The sequence below is a fragment of the Equus asinus genome, chromosome 19, assembly GCF_041296235.1.
Source record: "Equus asinus isolate D_3611 breed Donkey chromosome 19, EquAss-T2T_v2, whole genome shotgun sequence".
Lineage (NCBI taxonomy): Eukaryota > Metazoa > Chordata > Mammalia > Perissodactyla > Equidae > Equus > Equus asinus.
Genome location: NC_091808.1, coordinates 26,806,810 through 26,828,324, shown reverse-complemented (window position 1 = coordinate 26,828,324; position 21,515 = coordinate 26,806,810).

The window sequence follows — 21,515 nt, the reverse complement described above, 5'->3', positions numbered from 1 at the left end:
GGTCTGGTGACTCAAATCTCTTTTGCCTTTAGCAAAATATTCCTGTATCTGTAGAATCACGTGCTTATTTTTTAAACAAAAATTTTAGTTCGGAATAGTTTTTACATTCACAAAAAAATTTTAAAGATACTACAGAGAATTACCATATAACCTCACACCCAATTTCCCCAATTATTAATATCTTATATTAGTATGATACATTTATTACAAATAATGGAGCAATATTGACATATTATTATTAATGAAAGTCAATAGTTTATTTTGATTTTCTTAGTTTTTGCCTGCTGTCCTTTTTCTGTTCCAGGATCTCATCCAGGACATCACATTACATTTGATCGTCTTGTCTCCTTAGTCTCCTCTTGACTGGCATTTTCTCAGATTATCTTCATTTTTGATGACCTTGAAAGTTTTGAGGATATGAGTCAAGTATTTTGTAGAAAGTCTCAAAATTCTGATGTCCTGATGTTTTTCTTTATCGTCATTAAACCGACCTTATGTGTTTTTGGAAGGAAGACTACAGAGGAAAAGCGCTATTTTATCACATCATATCAAGGCTATGTTTTATTGATAATGACCTTTATCACCTGGCTGACGTAATGTTTGTCAGGTTTCTCAACTATAAGCTTACTCTTTTTACCCCTCCTTTCTATACTGTAATCTTTGGAAGGAAGTCACTATGCACAGCCCACACGTAAGGAATATGATGTTTTACTTACTTTAGGACTGAAAAGTACTTTATGTACGTAAATGATTTGGAATTCTTCTGCATAGGAGATTTTTCTGTTCTCATTTATTTATTCAATCATTTATTCATATAATATGTACCTGTGAATATTTATTTTATACTTTGGGTTATAACGCAATATAAAATTTATTTCATTGCTCAAATTGTCCCAGTTATGGTCCATAGCAGTTCTTTCAGTGGGCCTCTGTGTCTTTTTGACATATCACTATCATTGCAGTTTTATAATTATTTTTTTAGCACTTCTTTGCTTTCTCGTACTACAAGATGTTTCAGGTTCAGGTTGTACTTTCCTGCCCCAGTCCTAGAAAACCATTTCTCTAAGTAACCCAAGTTCCTTTTTACTGGGGAATAGCATTAGAAACCAAGATCTGAGTACCAGGTGTGCTCATTGTTAATGAGGTGTCATTGCTTCCAGGCCCTCTCAGCTGACAGATCAAAAAAATATGTATATAATACTAGTCTGTGTATATACACGTATCTATAAATATTTCTGTATGAAACCATCTGTACCTACATTAAGCAAAACATGAATTTTACTGATGGCTCCACCTCTAATCCATTACCACATGGATCATTCTATCTTCATTCCTTTGCTTACCTATAATATCCTACTCCAGTAGTGAAAAACCTGGCTCTCACTTCTGCCAACTATTTACTTAGTTGTTCAATTTCATTACACATGTATTTCAGTATCAGAATTGTTAACTTGTATCCCCAATGGGACATAGCTTTTTTAACCAGAGTACAGTGCTTCTGTATAGTTTCTTTTGCCTTTAGTCTTACAGTCTTTGACTATTTCCAAAGTTACTAGGATCAGCGCCTTTTCCCCTAGTTGCTTCAGCAAGGTTGTTTCACTGTGTTTATAATACAGTTAGATTGCTTTGTCACATCCTGCATTCCTTCTGGGATTCCCTGACATTTTAATTATGCATTTATTTTTAAATAGTGCTAAAGCCATTTGAGTTAATTTCTGTTCATTGTAGCCAATCCAACTTTAAAACACCTTACAATATAATCGATGTGGGCTGAGGTTTGCAATAGCAAGGAAGTCCACATCCAGCCCAAACAATGCCTTTGTGTGAATTAGAGATTCCCTCCCCTCCTCATGACATCCTATTCCCCTCTGCCAGAAAATTGGCATAATAAATTACAAATAGAGAGAGACCATGACACGAATGGTGCACCTTGCAAAACTTGCTCTACATTTCGAAGTGACCCTAATCCATTATAAGAATAACTGAGTAGGTAGACAATTTTTTCAGTACCAAAATGCAACGGTGCTAGCCTAGAGGTGAAAGGAGTGCCCATTTGTGGTCATAGGAGAGACGCTTTGATGGAGAACAGCTCTAGAAATTGAGGTTCAGAGAAATTCCATAGTCTCTGAAAGGACTTTAGACAGAGTGACAAGAAAAAGACAGACCAGCTCCACAGGATATAAGACCACGCAGAGAACCAAGGTCGAAACTCAGGTTGGTAAGAGAAGACACACCAAAGGTTTGTCTTAGGAAAAGACAGGAAAGGTGAAACCCAAGAATAAGTTCAAAGCAGCACCAACATGAGGACTTAGTGGAGGCTATGCCTAGAGCACTTTAAATCTCCCATGAGAAAGAATGGAGCTTGTCTGAAGCAAACTGTTTAGTTTATCCACATATATTTCACCTATTCATATGTTTTCTTTTATTCACACAATTATTTTTTAAGTATTAAATTAATTGCCCATATTTTAAGAAAACAGTAGATTGCATATAAACATATAGATTTCTGACCTCTGTTGAGCAATTGGAAGATCTAACTATATGGGCCTATATTGCTACCTGACGACAACAGCCTGGAGTAGAACTGAGTCTGCCCCCATGAGAGGGGCATGCACCCTCTGCTTGGCCAGCATCCCTACCATTCATGCTGTTTTACTCCTGGATTGCTGAGTTTGCAATCCCTGCTTCAGAGTCCAGATCTAGGGGTTGCATAGTCCCATGAGAGTTTGAAAAGTTTAAAGGTCACAGAACCAAAGAACCCAGTGAATTACTACACCTATACTTCTAGCTTGATTCCAAAGCATGATGTGAGAAAGATTGTATTTTCATGATCATATGTCCTATTTTTCACTTATCATATCTGTTTCTTGATTATATGCTATTCTCTAGCTTGTATACTTCCATTAATTTAACTAAAGTGCATTTACATTCTTGTCTGTGTGTTTGTTTTGACAGCCACCCACCCTGTGGGGATCACAGTGAACTTGCAAACAGTTCCGTCTTGTTCATGTTGCTGCCAAGTTCTGCCAGTTTTAGTCTTTGTGCTTTTGAATCTTTCAACTGTCATGACTGCTCTTATTCTTTCCAATGCAGTCAGACATTTCTCCTCCTAAATTTTTAGGCCTTCGCTCATTTCATTGAGAAGAAATATGGATCAGCATAAGGACACCTTTCTAGTCAGCTGGAAGATTTAGACCTCAGCCTGCAAGTTGACGCTAGAACTCTGTCACAAGGAAAACTGTTCACAATGGTGTCGCTTTTCTCAGTGAACCTGTGATGGTCATTCCTGACCACACTTTCTTTTCTCTGTACTTAGAACCCATTTGTTTAACAACTTGTAAACTTTGGCCAGGGAACAATGCTGATATAAACAGTTGGTATGGACAGAATTTAATAATCTCTTCTGTCTGAAAATCAAGATATTTGACAGTGTTTGGTATTATAATATCTCTTAAAAATTTCTATAATTTGAAGATTCAAAAAATGATTAATCTTATCTACAAGTTCTTTCTGTCTCCTGGATATTATTTTTCCAAAAGGAAGCTAATTACCTTCTCATCCATATTATATTTGATTTTAGTTATCTCCTAATAATGTTCCTGCTCTTTCCATTTTGAAGTTTACTTTTAATTTTTTAAAAGATAGAATTTTAATAATTTTACTTTCTCTCTCATATGAATTTTATACTATTTTTTATAAGAAATTTTAAAAGTCAAGAAGTTTTTTGATACAAGAGTTATTACCCACTTACCATTCAGAAGACTCTCACATGAAAATTTCATGACAAAACCTTTGCTTTTGAGTAATTTAATTCATGGTGCACCACTCAAATGAAAAGGGAGAAAAATATCCAAAATACGTACCCCTTAGTAACTAAATTATTTAATCTGTTCTTATTTCTTTATATAAATCGATGAAATTTGAGGGATGTCTGCTCAACTCTACTTCACCACAGTTTCAGTTTCTCTTCGGATGCTATGCCTGGTATCTGTTTATAGACTGTAAAATATTTCTCTCTTTTTCCTTCAATTTAAAGACATTTTGATTAGTCAGCAAATACCCTACCTATCGTGTTTTCCCCAGTTCTCTTTGGCGTTCTTCCTGTCACTTGCTAAAATTCTTCACTCTGCTATAAAATTGGCAAGAATTGCTAATACCAACAATTTAAGGCCAGCATGTTTGACTATGCTTCAATTTTTCTTTTCTCCAGTGTACACACGCACGCGCGAGCACAAACACACACATTCGTGCGCACATGCAGACTTCCATGAAACAAGCCATCTTCTTAGGGTAGCTAACTAAATGGAAGGTCACTGCGTTTTCTTTCTTTTAGTATTGTACTGCCTCCTACTGGCCTTATGGTTAGGTTATTAAAGTGGTGATTATTATATTTGAGAATTTGATGGAAGCTATAAGATTCTCAGAAAAATGCGTAGATTAATTAGTATATGATGTGTGTTGCGGGGAGGGGTGGTTGGAGTTTTGGACTCCCTGAACAGTGTTTGTGGACCCTAGACCCAGTACTCTTGCACTGAAGTGCCAATCTGAGTTTCTTTGGGAGATATTTTTCACTCTCCTTATACAGAAGAACACCCAAGTTGTATGATGGCCAAGTGTCTGCACTCTCTGTGCTGTCTCAGCAGAAGGACAGTCATTACTGTTAATCATGGTTAGCAGGACCAATAACAATGCTTAATAATGGCAGTATGAATATAGTCTTCTTTCTTTTCCTCAAAAGGCTTTCACCTTTATGTCTAAAATAGAGATTCTTGCCTGCCGGGGCCTAAGGAATCCCTCTTTTGGATCCTGGCACTGTCTTATTAACATTTCTGCAAAACTTTGAATCATGCATAAACGGAGATGCAGATTTTCTTCTCATGTTCTTCCCTTCACTTTATGATGGATTATATTCTGTTTATCTGGTTTCAGCTTTCAGGATTCCCCCCACTCCCTCTCCCCTGATCTTTCCATGAATATTCATTTTATGCCTTCTAAGATCTGTTCATTTGCTCCAATAAACTAGAGTAGAAAGAAGACATTCTCAAGATACTGCCTCGCCTCCTCTAACAAGATCAGCAAGCACGTAAGGGCAGATGCTTTTCTGTGCATCCAGCAGGAATGAAGACAGATTCTTCCCTGTAGATCAGTGGGCGAGTTTCCTTATTTTTTTGCAGTCACAGTACTGCATGACCTTCCCTGGGAAAATCCTCCATAAACATCACAACAAATTGCCTATTTGCTCCGCCTTTTGACATCTGGACCACTTGACCTTGTGTTGATTTACTCTCCTTCCTGTTAGTTTCTGTTGACTCATTAATCATTTGCAATTGGCACTCACAAGACCTAGATGTCACTTCTTCTCCTTCAGCAAACCTAAGAGGCCCTTTACTTCTTTTGTAGTTAGTGTCAAACTGGATGTTGAGTGATTTATTTTGGTTTGGGAAAAAGATAAACTTTGTTTCTCAGCTTTAAGCATGATAAAGAAGTGCTTCCCAGCATGGTCAGTTAGAGTGGTGGTAGTAGGTATGCTCCTCTCTCACTGAGTTTGAAACTTGACTCTGGAGGGATCTCTTTAAAGGAATGGAATGCAGTTCCAAGTAATCACTCTTATCAGATGTAGTGGGTAAAGCATGAAGCTTTGAAAACAACTTGCTGCTTTCTTTTTTTCAAAGCAGTTGAATCCATCTCATGGATCTTTAAGACATCAATTACACATAGAATAGTCAAGTTTAAAATTTACTAATCTTTCTTGGACCCTGGAAGATGATAGCAAAAATCCCATATGGGTAGATTGACAGGAGTACTATGTGAAATTTGAAACTGGAAAATTCTTTAATATTTGGAAAGTAACAGTTTTCCTATTATTTATATTCCTTTATTGATATCTTTCTAAAAGTGACTTTCGCCAAATAGAATATGGGATTTGAGACAGTCATAAAATTTATGAATAGAAATGCTTCTCATTTTAAAAATGTCTATTGAATTATTTCATTTTATTTCTGGGCTTCAAATATCCATACCTTTTGATGTATGTATGCCAAATATGAAAAATAAATTTGCTGATAAAGAAATTACAATTGATTATAAATAATGTTTTTGCAGGATCAGTACGTGATTTTCCTTATTGATTTTAGTATATGCAAAATTAAGTTGTATGGAATTACTGTTGTAATTATTGATAATAATTGTCAGCATAATTACAAAACCTTTCACCCAGACAAGCAAAAAATACATGGAGAGTTAAGTAATTAGTATAAATCCAGAGAAACAGAGGAACAATCAAAAGTGTGGTTATTTATTGACCCTTTGTTTAAAGAAATCATTTTCTGAAGACTCTTTGAACCAATGACAACTAGAAAATTATTGGACATGTGTTTCTTGGAGAGGATAAAGTTTACACAGTGTTTGTATTATATTGATAACATTAAAAAGAAGTATAGACAATTAAGACAAAGCTTTTATAAAATGCTAATTATTACAATGAATTTGGGTGGATGCAGCTTTTTTCTTCTTCCTCCTCCTCCCCTTTCTCCTTCTTTTTAGTGAAATCCTTTTTGTTTCTTTGTTCCTTCGTATTTTGAAAATCTGGGAAGAACTGAAGCAAAAGTATTGAATATTCTTAAAAGAATCCAATCCAGGCACAGAAACTATTACAGATCTCCTAATGAGGCAGCCTGCTGGGGAAGTGGGCCCAGTTTGTAGTCCAAGCAGATTTTCTTTGTCTGGAAAAGCACATGAGTTTATAGCTGACTCACTGAAATTAATGTGACTGATGTGTATATTTGACTCTTTGAAAGAGAAAAAAATGTTTTGATGAAAATTTTCTCGTATCAGGCAATACCCAGTTAACAGGTACATTAAGAATTTTCTGCATGCCCAGCTCTGTTAGTAACTCTGCAAAGACAGTTCCATGGTTCCTTATCTACAATTCTGAAATCTCAAACCTCAGAAAACCAAAAGCTTTCTTTTAAGTCACTTGGCTACAAAATCTGACCTTAACTGAGCTGAGGTGGCTTAGAATCTTTTTACAGCTATATTCAATTTGAATATTCATCCATTTCACTATAGAATATTAATGTGTTTGATTATGAGGTGCTGCCTCAGACCTCCCTGGATGTATGAAATATGCAGACTTTGCTGTATATTATCTTTCTAAGATCTGAGTAATTCTGAAATAGGGCCCAAGTGTTTTAGTTAAGGGACTGTGGACTTGTGCTAACCATCATTCTAAAGCATTTGGCAAAATGTTTTATGAGCAATTCTTCGGTACTTTTTAAAATACCATATTGATTTAATATTATTATTGATTACTTGTTTGGCAGACAAACTTTCTAGGAATAAAGTATATTTTTTGAAATATCTTTCTATTGAGTATTTACTATGTTCATGGTTCCTACTGTGTTTTTATATATGTATATTAAACAAATTAGAAGACTGAGGTTAAGTAATGTATCTGCCCAAGATCATATTAATAGCATGTCTGAGCCAGATTTTAAAGCCAGATAGTTCTAACTCTAGAGCCTGAACTCTCAATCATATACTACTTTTTCTATGTTATTATTTTCCCGCTTTTTATTCTGTCATTACTTTTATGGTTAAAAAAAATTAAAATAAAAACTAAAAAATTAAGAACCAGCTATACAGAGTTTAACTCATGCAGTACAGAGCAACCCTATGAGGTAGGATATTTCCGTTTGCAGATGCAGAAACTGAGCCTCAGGGAGGTCAGAGAACTAGCTGGAGGGCTACACAACTGGGTGATTGAGGCAGATTTTGAAACCAGACAGTCTGGTTTCATGCTCTTAACCATTGTCTGAAATCCTATAGAATTGCTTCTGTATTGACCTGTGAAGTGCTTATTTCCTTGGTCATGGTCTCCATTTCCTGTAAGTTTCTACTATAATTTAAATGCTTAACTTTATCTCGGCCTTCATACCTGCAAATCATTCGACTGTTATCTATATGCGTTGAAGGGAGGCAGAATATGCCACTGCAAAACATGTCACTTTGGCCTTGATTATTTTGAAGTAAAGTTACTTGAGAAACAGCCAGCACCAGAGGGACACTCTGACCCTCCTTTGTCTCCCTGAAAGCAGGAGACAAATCTCCCAGGGGAAAGGTACCGTCCCCGCACCAGGAGGGGAGAAGCCATCCTCGTTCCCAGAGACAGGGAATTCAGGCCAAAAGAGCTGTATAAACAAGCCTTGTTACTTCACCAGTTTACTGCCCCACGTCCAAACTCCTTTGTATTGTCAACTCTTCACAAATTTATTATTTCTTTGTCCAAAAGGTATTCAAACTTCCTGCTTTGATCACTTCAACTCTCATATTTTTATGGAGCTTCTGTACATATGAAATTAAATTTGTTTTTCTCCTGTTTATCTGTCTTATGTCAATTTAATTACTAGACAAGCCAAAAACCTAGAAGGGAAGAAGGGAAAATTTTTCCACCCCTACAGCATAATTTCTGATGGTAAAAACGTATTGAGGCAAGCCCTGGTGGACTGCGGACAGACCTCAGTCATGATCACAGTCATGAGTCCAATGTCTTAAATGCAAATATTCTTAAAGTAAGAATCAAAACTTTAATACACATGCATAATAACTATGACTGTATATTCAACTAAGAGTTTGTAAAATTGCTACATGTATTCTTAAGTGTGTATTCTGTACTTTACGGTTGTGCTATCTACCTGTGGTTATTGTATTTTGAAAGTAGCAAATCACAAAATACCATTTTTAAAAAGAATAGAAATTTGGTGGGTAGCATACACAATTAAAAAATTGCATAACTTTGTGGGGGCCTGGAATTGGCCACCCCAAGATATGTCTCTTTGGCATGAGGATTGTTTGGGGCTGGTTACATTTTTTTTTTTAAAGATTTTATTTTTTCCTTTTTCTCCCCAAAGCCCCCCAGGACATAGTTGTATATTCTTCGTTGTGGGTCCTTCTAGTTGTGGCATGTGGGATGCCGCCTCAGCATGGCCTGATGAGCAGTGCCATGTCCGCAACCAGGATTCGAACCAACGAAACACTGGGCTGCCTGCAGCGGAGCGCTCGAACTTAACCAGAGACATTTACATTTGTAAGGGAAATCTCCATCTGTAAAGGTGTCTCCCCCTCTGTACCAGGAAGAAGGGGGGATGACCTTATCTCTAGAAATTCTTATCAATGCAGAAGGCAAGGACTTAAATCTGCATAATAATCTTATTCCTGTTTACTGTGCTTGTTTGGTAACTTCCTGTAACTGACTCCCCCCACCCCCAACATCCAACTTTATCTTTAGCTGAATATGATATTTAAGGTGGTGACTTCAGCCATTTTGATGAACTGCTCAGCTTGCCTGAGCCTCTCCCATGTATACATGTTATAAAGCTTTGTTTAATTTTCTCCTGTTATTCTGTCACATATGAATTTAATTTGTCCTCCAGCCAGAAGAACTCAGAGAGGGTAGAGGAAATGTCCTCCTCCCCTACAACTTCATATTTTAGTAATTTAAAAAACCAGTCACTTTTATTGGACTATACAGAGGAAAGACTAAGTATTTGTTTTATTCTTTCAGAATCATTTTCTACATATATAAACAAATATGTATATCCTCTATCCCAAGACACTTTTAAGTCTAAAGGTTAGCATACTATCCATGCCTTCTGCACCTTTATTTTTTTTTACGTTGATATATTTTGCATATAGTTTCATACCTGTATCGTGAAGGGTTATCACATTTAAAATATAATATTTTTTATTTCAAACATAAATAAAAGATAAAATAAAAAAATGATGAGGATTATGTTAGGCTGGTTACTTTTAAAAACTGCAGATGAGAAGGAGGCTCTGAGGAGTGGAGTTTGCTTGCCCTTTGATGAGAGACATTTGCATTTGTGAAGGAAGTCTCCATCTGTCGGGGTGTCTCCCTCTCTGCACCAGGAGGAAGGCGGGATGGCCTTATCTCTGGAAACTCTTAATGGGGAAGGCAAGGACTTAAGTTATTTACTGTCTGGTAACCTCATGTAGCTGACCCCCCCACCACTAACATCCTCCTTTGTCTTTAGCTGAAGACAATATTTAAGGTGGTGGCTTCTGCCATTTACTTAATCTGGTTCGATTCTTATCTAAAAGTTATAGGACCACCCAATAACCAGACACTACCAGCACTGATACCATTTTAACAGCTCTTTTTACATATTCTTTCCTTTGTCTTGTAAAGGATAACTCACATACCTATGACTTAAATTTAGCCCTACTCTCAACCCATGTTTGCAGCAGTGGCAGTGTCAGCGGCAGTGGCAGCAGCAGCTCCTCCTGCCTGTGGGTCCTGTCCCCATGCCGGCAGCATCTCTGACTGCCCATGGGTTCTGTCCCCATGCCAGCAGCAGCTCTGACTCCCCATGGGTCCTGTCCCCATGCCATCAGCAGCAACTCTTTACTACCCATGGGTCCTGTCCCCATGCTATTCCACACTATTCTCTAAATAAAAGAGCACTACTGCCAGACCTTGAGAGTCCAAGAAATCTTTCTTTCGACTCCTAAGCTCACTGACCCCGCATCATTTCTGGTGGCCCATACGAGGATCTTGCTTCATCAGCTTGTGAACTCAAGTTCTGGTAAGTGCCCTTTTCTTCCTTGTGCCTTTCTCTTTCTCAAGGATGGATCTAAATTCACTTCTTCATCGGGAACTTTCTTGGACAGCTGTATGAATCCATGTTTGCTGCCTTTGGCTACTCTATGAGGCAAATCATGGTATTCAGATTGAAGAGAATCAGTACCTTAGGCCTCAGGGTGATGAAGAATGAATTAACCCATTCCTTTCTAATCCTGTCTCTAATACATAAATTTTACGTTGGCATGGGTCGACCACTTAAGTCATTAGGACTGTCACCAATCTCCAAGACTCCTGTGGAAGGTTTCTTTTCCTAAGGCTGGATTGGTATCCCTCCCTTTGGCTCCTGACCACACTCTGAACTGCAGGAAAGTCCCAATCAGGACTCTGGTTCAAGGAAAGTACCAAACTCTAACCTTTGGTTGAGTATGGGAACCCCTTCTTGGGAGAATGGCTCCAGGATGCAATTGGGTAGAATGTACCCCAGACCGTGGAAAATTCCTCACTGTTTTTCTCTATTCTTTTATCTTGGGGACAATTCACCAGGTGCCTATTACTGCCAGGCATAATAGGGAAGGTATACAAGGGATGCCCCCATCATCCCTTGCTATAGGAACCCCAACAGGGGGGATTTTCAAGGTAATGGCTCCTTTTCTCTTGGGGACCATTCACCAGGCACCTATTACTGTCAGGCATAATAGGGAAGATATACAAGGGATGCAATGCAGGGGAATGCCCTCATCATCCCTTGCTATAGGAACCCTAATTGGGGGATTTTCAAGGTAATGGCTCCTTTTCTTTCATCTCTCTTAAAGTTCTTTTCTCTCGGGGACCACTCACCAGGCACCTGTTACTGCCAGGCATAATAGGGAAGGTATACAAGGGATGCAATGCTGGAGGACACCCCCATCACCCCTGGCTATAGGAACCCCACAGGAGGAACAATGGGTAGGATGCTGCCCTAGGTTCAGGGGGGATTTTCAAGGTAATGGACCGGTTTCTTTCGTCTCTCTTAGGGCTACAGTGGCCATTTTGGTCTCCTTTTGAGCTTTGCAACTGGGAAACAAAGAAATCTTTAAAGAGTAAAAGGCTCCACACCTGGGACCCCCCCCACTCTGGTTTCCGGGCCTGATCACCCCGGCGACCCCAAGTGGGGTGCCCTCTCTTGGCGGTTGACTCATTGAGTATTTTAGTCACCTACAGAGTTGGTTATGATTCATTCTGTGAACTGTCCTGCTGGGGTAGTGTGCCCCAGCACGGGAACTGTTGCGTCACTCTTATCTTGATAACCCTCTGAAAGAGGCCATGAGGGTGAGGTCTGATCTCTTCTTTTCCTTTCTTTGTCTTGTTCATCACCTCCTCTTCTGTCACCAAGTGAGGTTACGTTCAGGCTGGACCTGAGCCGAAACTGGACCTTCTGTAAAATTGAAAACTTGAAATGCTTCTACCAGGGACTTAACTCTCAACCCTGGTGCTGGGAGCCCTAGCCTCCAGCCAATTCCAGACCTTTGCCTCCTGCTTCCCTGCCTCAACTGTGCTGGCTCAGAGACAAAGTGCCCAGGCTGAGTGGGATTTGACTAAATCTTATAACTATATTTACACCCGAAGTTGGGCTCTGTACCCTTTCTCCAGCCACTGTTAGTTGGGCACTGGCTTTACTGCCATGGGGAACGCCCTAAGCGTCACAGCTTGGTGCATTCTAACCAATTGGAAACACTTGCAATTGGATAGGTTATGCCCCAGAAACTCCAGCTTGGAGAAAACTTGAGGGGTTTCTCTGTGCCTTTGTGATGTAGTTGGACAGGTAGGTCAATCTATAATGTCATTTGAATTACAACCCAGTTTCTGAGAAATCAAGAGCAACTGTCCTTGGAAAATCCTTGTAAGGCTGGAAAGCAGCTCTAGAGGCATTCAGGTTCCACCCATTTCCCTTTTCTCAAAGAGCTTGAAAATCCTCTGGGGAACTACCTAGCCCATCGCTAATTCCTAAGACTGAAGGAAAAAAACGGGAAAAAGAAAAAAATGGCCACAAGCATGCCTTTGCAAAAAATATAGCATCTTGAGTGTCTTCTCCACAAATATTGGTAAAAAGGCTCAAAACAAAGTTTGGATTCATAACTGGTGAGCTTTGTATTACTGTACTTGATTCATGACAGTAATTTTTAAGACAATTGCTGTGGAGACTCTGTATGTGTGTCTATGTATGTTACACATGTGTGATATTTTACCTCCGGATGCTATGGCCAAAATTAAGAGCTCTGTTTAATTGGCTTCAAGTAAGCACTTACATAAATTCTAAATGTAGTAGAAATTAATCGAATGTCTTTCAAGTTAATGTGATGTGAATTAATCTTTGGTAAATGAAAGCTTGTTTAAGTTTGTTTGTTTGATTGAAATAGGCTTGTTGTCAGAGTTGTTGGTATTTGCATATGATGTAGGCATGCAACCTGGGTATACTAGTCAAATAAGTTCATGTTGTCTGTTAGAAATTCGTCAGCAAAATAATAGCTTTAAATGATGGCCAGTTTTGTCTAATGTCTCATGAGGTTTTTGTGGGTAATCTGAACATAATTGTTGGAAACAAACAGTTTAAATGGATTAAAGTGGGTAAAATAACTTTTATGATCTGTATACTTGGGAAAAAACAGCTTCCAAATTCTTTTTGGTAACAATCTTGAGTTTTGCCAAGTTAAATGATAAAAATCCGCGTATCTGGGTCATTTTTGGATTGGATAGAACACAAACATTATTGCTAAACATATCTAAGTTATCTACTTTTGGCTTCTTGTTGCAGAGGGGCTAAAAGTCTTTGGGTTTGTTATTGTAAAGTCCTGTGTTTCTAGAAATTATGAAGTGTTTAGAATGCTGATATGAAAGACAATTCATAATTCCTTACCTTTTAAGTGTTTACTAGGGTCTGTTAAGGGTTAAAAGTTCTAATTAACATATATAATTAAAGCTACTGGAAATTAATAAGGAAAACGGTTCTGTATTCAAGGAAAGTAAAATGTATGTTTTCAGTAAAGAGAATATAAAGAATGGAAATATTTTGTTTGATGGGTTAAGAAAGCTAAATTTGTCCTGATATACTAGAAAGTAAGAAAGAAAGCATGGGACAAATTCTGAAGGCAAAAAGAAAGTTGTAGAAGGTTTGTGAAAGAGAAATTCTGAAAGGAGTTTTATGCCTGGTCAAGTAGACTAAGATTAAAGTAAATCCATCTAAGTAAATGAGTTTTGATGTTAAAAATAAGCTGGTACAGAAATTACAATTTGGTTTTCTCTCAAAGGATGATTATCTTGAACTTTTCAGACTGGTCTAAGTCTGCCTAAAAGACAAATCTGTTTTGTTAAAATAATGACTGAGGTTACTCTTAAGATTTTTGACTGTTTCCATTGTCACTTTGAATGGATACCTGAGCACGTTTTTTGAACAAGTGTCTTAAAATCTTTTGGTATTTTTGACAAGCCCTCAAAAATATTCAAATCCTGAATGAAGCCTTTCTTTTGAAAATACTCAACTAATTAGGCTTATTTTGTCTATTAAATTACATGGGAAGCATTGTAAAATAAGTGATAAACTTTCTTAGGTGGTATTATGTGGGTAAATGTTATTAATATAGGTGTCTTAAAATTATACAGCATTCCTAAAATTCTGATCTGTCCTCGTTATGGGTCATAATTCCAGTTATTAGCTTGAAGTGTTGTATGTCACAGAAGTAGCTAAGTTTCTTTGTCAATTGCCCTTTTGAGTCTTTTGTCCATTTGCAAATAATTGCTGTTTTTACTGTGATGCTTTTTGCTTTTGCAAATATGTTTCGTCTTCAGAGAAATTCCTGGAAAGGATTCTGACACAAGATTCTAAACTACAGGTTTCTGATAAAATTTCAGATTGTAAAACTGAACTGGGTAAGAAATTACAGAATTCTAACAAACAGCTCATAAATCTGCTAACAGGAGATTAAGCTCAATAATCAATTATACAGGACTGTGTGAACTGATGAGGATGATTATAATTTTTTATGACTTCTGTTTGAAACATTGTTGAGTTTTGATGTGTTGTTTTGTTTTCTCAGATTTAAGGAAATCTTTTCTCTTATGCTAACCATGACTTACAGCAATTTAGTGAAATTATATCTTTATGAGCAAAACGGAAACGTTTATCTTTTTCTCCCTACCTGATCCCTCCAGAATTTGGAAACTCTTTGTGAGTGAGCATGGTTATTTCATGGCAATCTAGTTATTTGCATAAGTTCAATAAGAATCTGTTCTCCTTATAACAGGACACATTGGTTATATTACTAAAACTTTGACTGGAATGTCATATTTGAGAAACATAAAGGCTCAGATTTGACAAGACAGCTTTTCAGGAACAAAGATTGGACATTCTGAAATACAGCCACTTGGACATATGGGCCTGGCACCTTGTTTACAGAGATTCTGGCAATCATACCTGGTAAGTAAGGAAGCTTGCTTATCTGGCAGGTTCAAGGAGCCTCAGAATATTTTGGGGGACCTCGAGAAGAGAGGAATCTACCCAAATCTGTAGGTACTGCAGGCAAAATGTGATGGCAAGTCCTTGACTTGGCTTTTCTGGCCTTGAGAGGCCTCTACAATTCCATCTGAGATTCCTCATAAAAAATTCCAGCAAAGCAGATTTAAAAAGGCCTGTATAATCAATAGCTTTTCTTGCTACACTTATGTAAATAATTGGACCAAGTTTTATCGAAACTACACTTATTTTGCAAACCAGTTTATCTTAATTTGGCTATCTTTTGTAAAAATGAGTTGATTTTAGAGAGAAAAAATTATGTTTCAGTAGAAGCTATAGTACACATTCATGGACATTAGATTCTAGCTCTTCTCCTCTACAAGAGTCACCTATTATTAATCATAACATCTCCTTGTGGCCATCCATCTCTGATACCTTGAAGGTCCATCCATGTTTTTGTGAATAGGACAGTTTTATCCTTTTTTATGGCTGAGTAATAGTCCATTGTGCGTGTGTGTGTGTGTGTGTGTGTGTGTGTATATGTATATATCATATCTTCTTAATTCAATCATCAGTTGATGGGCACTTAGGTTACTTCCACGTCTTGGATATTGTAAATAATGCTGCAATGAACATATGGGTGTATGGAACTTTTGGAATTGTTGATTTCAAGCTCTTTGGATAGATACCCAGTAGTGGGATGGTCTATTTTGTCTGATCTAAGTATTGCTACCCCCACTTTCTTTTCTTTGCCATTTGCATGGAATATCTTTTCCCATCCTTTCACTGTCAGTTTTTGAGTGTCTTTAGGTCTGAAGTGTGTCTCTTGTATGCAGCATATACATAGGTCTTGATTTTTTTTATCCAATTGGCCATCCTATGGCATTTGATTGGAGCATTTAGTCCATTGACATTTAAAGTAGCTGTTGATAAATATGTATTTATTGCCATTTTGTTACTTCAACCCCCTGGAGCACACCCCAACACCACACTGCAGAGACCACCACATCTCCACAAATGACCATACAGTTCACCTGGTCCTCACACAGGCCCTGCCTCACAGAGGAGGACACACTCACCTGCCTGTAGAGGATCAAGGCACCCAGTCAATGCAGGCCAAAAAGTATCCTGAGGGCTTGCTGTTGGGTGGGGCCGGTCCCCAGGGTGGGCTGCCTGCCCTGGCTGAACTGGATTAAATCTGTGCCCTACTGGGTGTGGCAGACCCCTGGGCTAACAGGCCAAGGGAAGAACCTCAGTGGCACCCACTGAGGTCTGTGTCAGCACACCTGGACCAGGTCAGAACAATGGCCCCCACCAATGTCTCAGTCTCTGGAGAAGTCCCTCCTCTTGCCAAGATGCCCCCAGAGCTCACCAGTTGAGTCTCGTTTCAGCATAGGACTGTCAGCCTTCTCTCTGGTGATTTTAGGTTGCTGCAATGAGTGAGTTTGTGCATGGGCCCTTTAAGACCTGGGTCTCTTGGGCTTTTGGCCAATAGTTTTTCTGGGGGTATCCTCACTGCAGTTAGTAGCAAACAAAGCCAGACAGTAAGACCCCTGCCTCAACTGGGCTAAGTCTGAAAGACGCTTATAGCAGTATTGGCCCCCACTCCAGACCTCACTTCTCCAGGGAGGGCTGCGTACCTTAGGGTGTCTCCCACCTGGCCAGCTGAGAAACTCCACTCCTCCCAAAGATGGCTTTGTTCCCTCCAGCAGGAATTTCTTCCTCTACTGCCTTAGTCAGTACTGTCCCTTGTGGGGGTTCTTTTTATCCAGTTTTCTATCCAGGGTAATTTTTCCAAAAATAGTTGTAACCTGGTTGTGTTCATGGGAGGAGATGAGTTCAGAGCCTGCTTATGCTGCCATCTTGACAAGATCCCGAAGTCAACTTTCTTGTCTTACCGTTGATAATTGCCAGTAGGTCAGAACAAGTGACTACTCTTCTACTGGTTCTGGAACCCTTTACGGTGACATTGAAAAATTCTATTTACAACTGCCAGTGAAAGTGACCAATGTGGACACTAAATCTATGTCTAATGAAGTTGACTGGTTGTGATCAATTAAATCAGTGGTGATGATAACATGATCAGATATGTTATTATGTGCAAAACTGATTTTTCATGGATGCATGATCAGGCTGGCTGAATCTCTATGTTTTAAGTCTTTTGCTTTGTTTAGAAATTAGCAGCTGTTGAAGAGAATGAGTGTCTTTATTTATTTATTTATTTTAGGAAGATTAGCCCTGAGCTAACTATTGCCAATCTTCCTCTTTTTGCTGAGGAAGACTGGCCCTGAGCTAACATCCATGCCCATATTCCTCTACTTTATACGTGGGATGCCTACCACAGCATGGCTTTTTGCCAAGCGGTGCCATGTCTGTACCCGGGATCCGCGTTGGCAAACCCCAGGCTGCTGAGAAGCAGAAGGTGTGAACTTAACCACTGTGCCACCAGGCTGACACCCCTGAATGAGTGACTTTAGATGACCTTAGAAATTCTGACTGGAGTAGCCACAAAGTCTAGGGAGAAGCAAAACATGGTTAGACAGAAGTACTGAAGAATTTCCACAACAGTTAGGTAAAATTATTAATGGAAATACTACTGCTTTATTCAAGTAATGTCTATAAAATAGGGAGTAAGGAATTAATGAAGGAAAAATAGCAGCCATGGAATTTCCCCCGTCCAAGAATTTATCATTGAAATAATTTTAAATGTATTCATAAAAATCAAATTGACAAGGAAAGTTTGAGACAGATGATGATAATTTTGAACACAATTTAAAGATCCTTCGACTATTAGCATATTTAAAGGAGATATAGCTGATGAGAAAAACAGGTATTAATTCTTTATTAAACTGCTACTTTAATATGCTATAGCATATAGTTAGTATTTGTATCAACTGGTTTTGTTTTAAGCAATTAACATTTCTAAAAACATATCTGTTATATTTTTTAATGTTTGATATTTTTATATGATTAATTAGGTTTATATCAGAAATCCAGCATATACTACTGAAATAACAATACAAATTGTTCACTTGTAGTGTCTGAAATTGAGATGCTCATCCAGGAATCAACTAAGTCTTAAATACAGGTTTCTCTGCTTGGAAAGTTCATGGTCCTATGTTTTACCAGGAACTGATGGAAGTTTCTGAGGTAGAAGGGAGTACAATAACTCAAATCTTGAGACACTCATGAAACAGTATTGAAATATTATTTCAAAGGAGATGAATAAAGAAGAGAGAAGAGGTAAGGTACTGTCCTGAAATGCTCATAAAATTGTATTTCAGTGAATCCTGGAGAACAGTAGATGGTAGAAAAGGGTCAATTCTAATTCCATTTTTTCTTACTTTCAACCAAGGAAATTGATTTATCAGAATTATCACTACATATCCTATTCTTATAACGTACCACATAGTCATATTCTACAACCTAACATTGTACCATTTATTACTACATACTTAATATGTGTTTTTAATTTTTTCTAAATTTTTATTTTGAAATAATTTAAAAGTTACAGAACAGCTGCAAGAATTCAAACAACTTTCATTTCCTCCTTCCCAAGACTTCTCAGTTGCTAGCATACACCGTGTTTGCTTTATCATTCTCTGAATACACATATGCACACATGCACACACACACACACACACTTTTTTGCTGGAACTTTGCTAATATGTTACAGACATGACGGCCCTTTATCCTAAATTACTTCAGCGTATATTACCTGACAAGAACACACTTATACAACACAGAACAATGACCAAACTCAAGAATGTTATATTGATATAATGCTATCTAATCTACAGACTTCATTAAAATTTTACCAGTTTTCCTAAACATTATATATAGCTGAATATATGTTTATGCATATGTGTGCATATTTATTGTCTGGTCTAGGAACCAATCCAAAGTGACACACGAAGTTCAGTTGTCATCTCTCTTTAACCTATAACAGTTTTCAGTACTTGTCTAACAGGTCATTGTTATTTCTTAAGAGAAGAAGCTAGATATTTTGTAGAACCGCACTCTGTTGGGTTTGTCTGATACTTCCACGTAATGAAACTCAGAATGTGAAGAACTTAAAGGTCCTTAGAGAAATGAGGAATATATGTTTATTTAATGGGTATGTATCTGGCAAGGAAGACAGCATATTAATTTCCTGTTTGTTAAACTAGTACTTTTTAATATGCTTTAGTACTTTGTGTCAGCTTTTATATCAACTGTTTGGTTTTAGAAAATTAATGTTTCTAAAAACAGATATCTGTTATCTTTTTAATGTTTGATGTTTTATTATCTAAATAGATTTGTGGTAGGAGTACCAACATGTGAGGATATGTCCTCGGTGCATCATATCAGGAGGCACATGGTTTGTCCCATTATTAGTGATGTTATCTTTGATTGCTTGGTTAAGGTAATGTTTACCTGGCTTCTTCACTAGAAAAGTATTCTTTTCTTCTTGTAATACTAAGTAATTTGTAAGAAGATACTTAGGACTGTATGCTTTGCTTTTCATCAAACTTTCAGCCACTAGTTTTAGCATCCAATGATGATTCTTGCATAATTCACTCATGGATGGACGCTAATGTAATTTTGTAACTTTAGCATTGTTTCTACATTTGTTAGTTGGATTTTACTAGAAGGAAGAGATTTGCTTCACCTTTTCTGTTTATTTATTTATATCAGCATAGATTGATGGATTCGTTTGTTAAATTAAATTGAGGTGTAATTTACAAACATAAATGCATCCATTTTAAGAGTGCAATTCGAGTCCTGACAAATATAAATACCCATGCAACCACCACTACCATCAAATTATAAAAGTTCCATTACTCCAAAAAATTTCCTCACGGGCTCTGCATAGGTCCTCCTGCCTCATCCACAAACTAAGGCAAACACTGATTTGCTGTCTAAATCTTTAGATTAGAGGAAACTTTTATTTTTGTGTCTGGCTTCTTTCCGGCAGTCTAATGTTTTTAACATTCATCCATATTGTTGCATGTATCAGTAGTTTGCTCCCTTTTATTGCGTTTCATATTTAGAGACACTTGAAAGTAATATTAAACAGTACTGCATTTACTTGCTAATTTTTGCTTTTTATTATTTCCTTTTTTTTGGTTTCCTTTATTGTTGTTTTCTTGTTTTAAACTGGGGAATTGAATTCATTTAGTTTATTTTTCTATTTTAATTGATATGAGCTTCAGTTTATGAATTTTTATCCGATTACTACTTTCAGTGTAGCCCAGAGGTTACGATACATAAAATTTTGTTATTATTCCTTTTGAGAAATTCTATAATTTTGGTTTGTTTTTTGTCTTTCATGCAAGAGTTGTTCAATATGGTTTTTAAATTTCAATATAGAAGAAATATATTAATTTCTAGTTTTATTTTATTTAGAACAGAGTATTATTTGTAATATTTCAAGTTTATGGAATTCATTGATGCTCTCTTTATAACAGCATATATGAGAAGATTTTGTAAATATTTCCTGTGTTCTTGAGAAAGATTTTTCATTGTCGTTAAGATGTAAAGTCTAGATGTGCACAAATACATACACACAATTTTTGTTATTGATTATGTTTTTTGTTTTCTATATCCATGCTTACTTTTTGTGCTCTTAATTAGCTCTTGTAGTGAAACTAATATGTTAAAATCTTCTATTATTAGTGTGTGTCTCCTAGCATCTTCTAAAGTTCCTACTTTTTGACAATGGTTACTGTGTTATTTGAAGTATAAGTAGTCATAACTGTTTCAACTTTATTGTGAATTGTGACTTTGAACATTATAAATTGTTCTCTTTCATTATATTTACTTTATATCTTGAATTGTACTTTGATATCAAGATTTTAATTTCTCCTTTTTCCAAAAAATATATTTTTATATTTAAGAAGGTTATATTTTTTTCTAGTGGTTACCTTTATAATTATACATTTTTATGCCCCATTTCTTTACTTTTTTATTTAACCTTTTAATGCCTTTTTGTCAGTTTTTAATAATATATTTTGGTTGTTACTCATTGCCTATATAACAGTTAATTGGCTTATTATATTTGCCATTTTATATCTGCTTGCTCCACTGACTTTTAGTTGCATTATTTCCACTTTCAGAACATAAAATTTTATGTTATTCTTCCTCTCTTATCACCACATTTAAAAGAAATAGACTTTAATTTTTGGACAGTTTTGGTTTCACAGCAAAACTGAGTGAAGGGTACAGAGAAGTCCCATTTACTCCCTGACCCCATGTGCACACAGCCTCCCCTACTATCAGAATAGCTCATGAAAATGATGCATTTGTTACAGTCTATGAACCAATGTTGACATATCATTATCACTCACAGTCCATAGTTTACATTAGGGTTCACTCTTGGTGTTGCACATTTTATGGATTTTGACAAAGATGTAATAACACGTATCCACCATTATAGTATCAAAC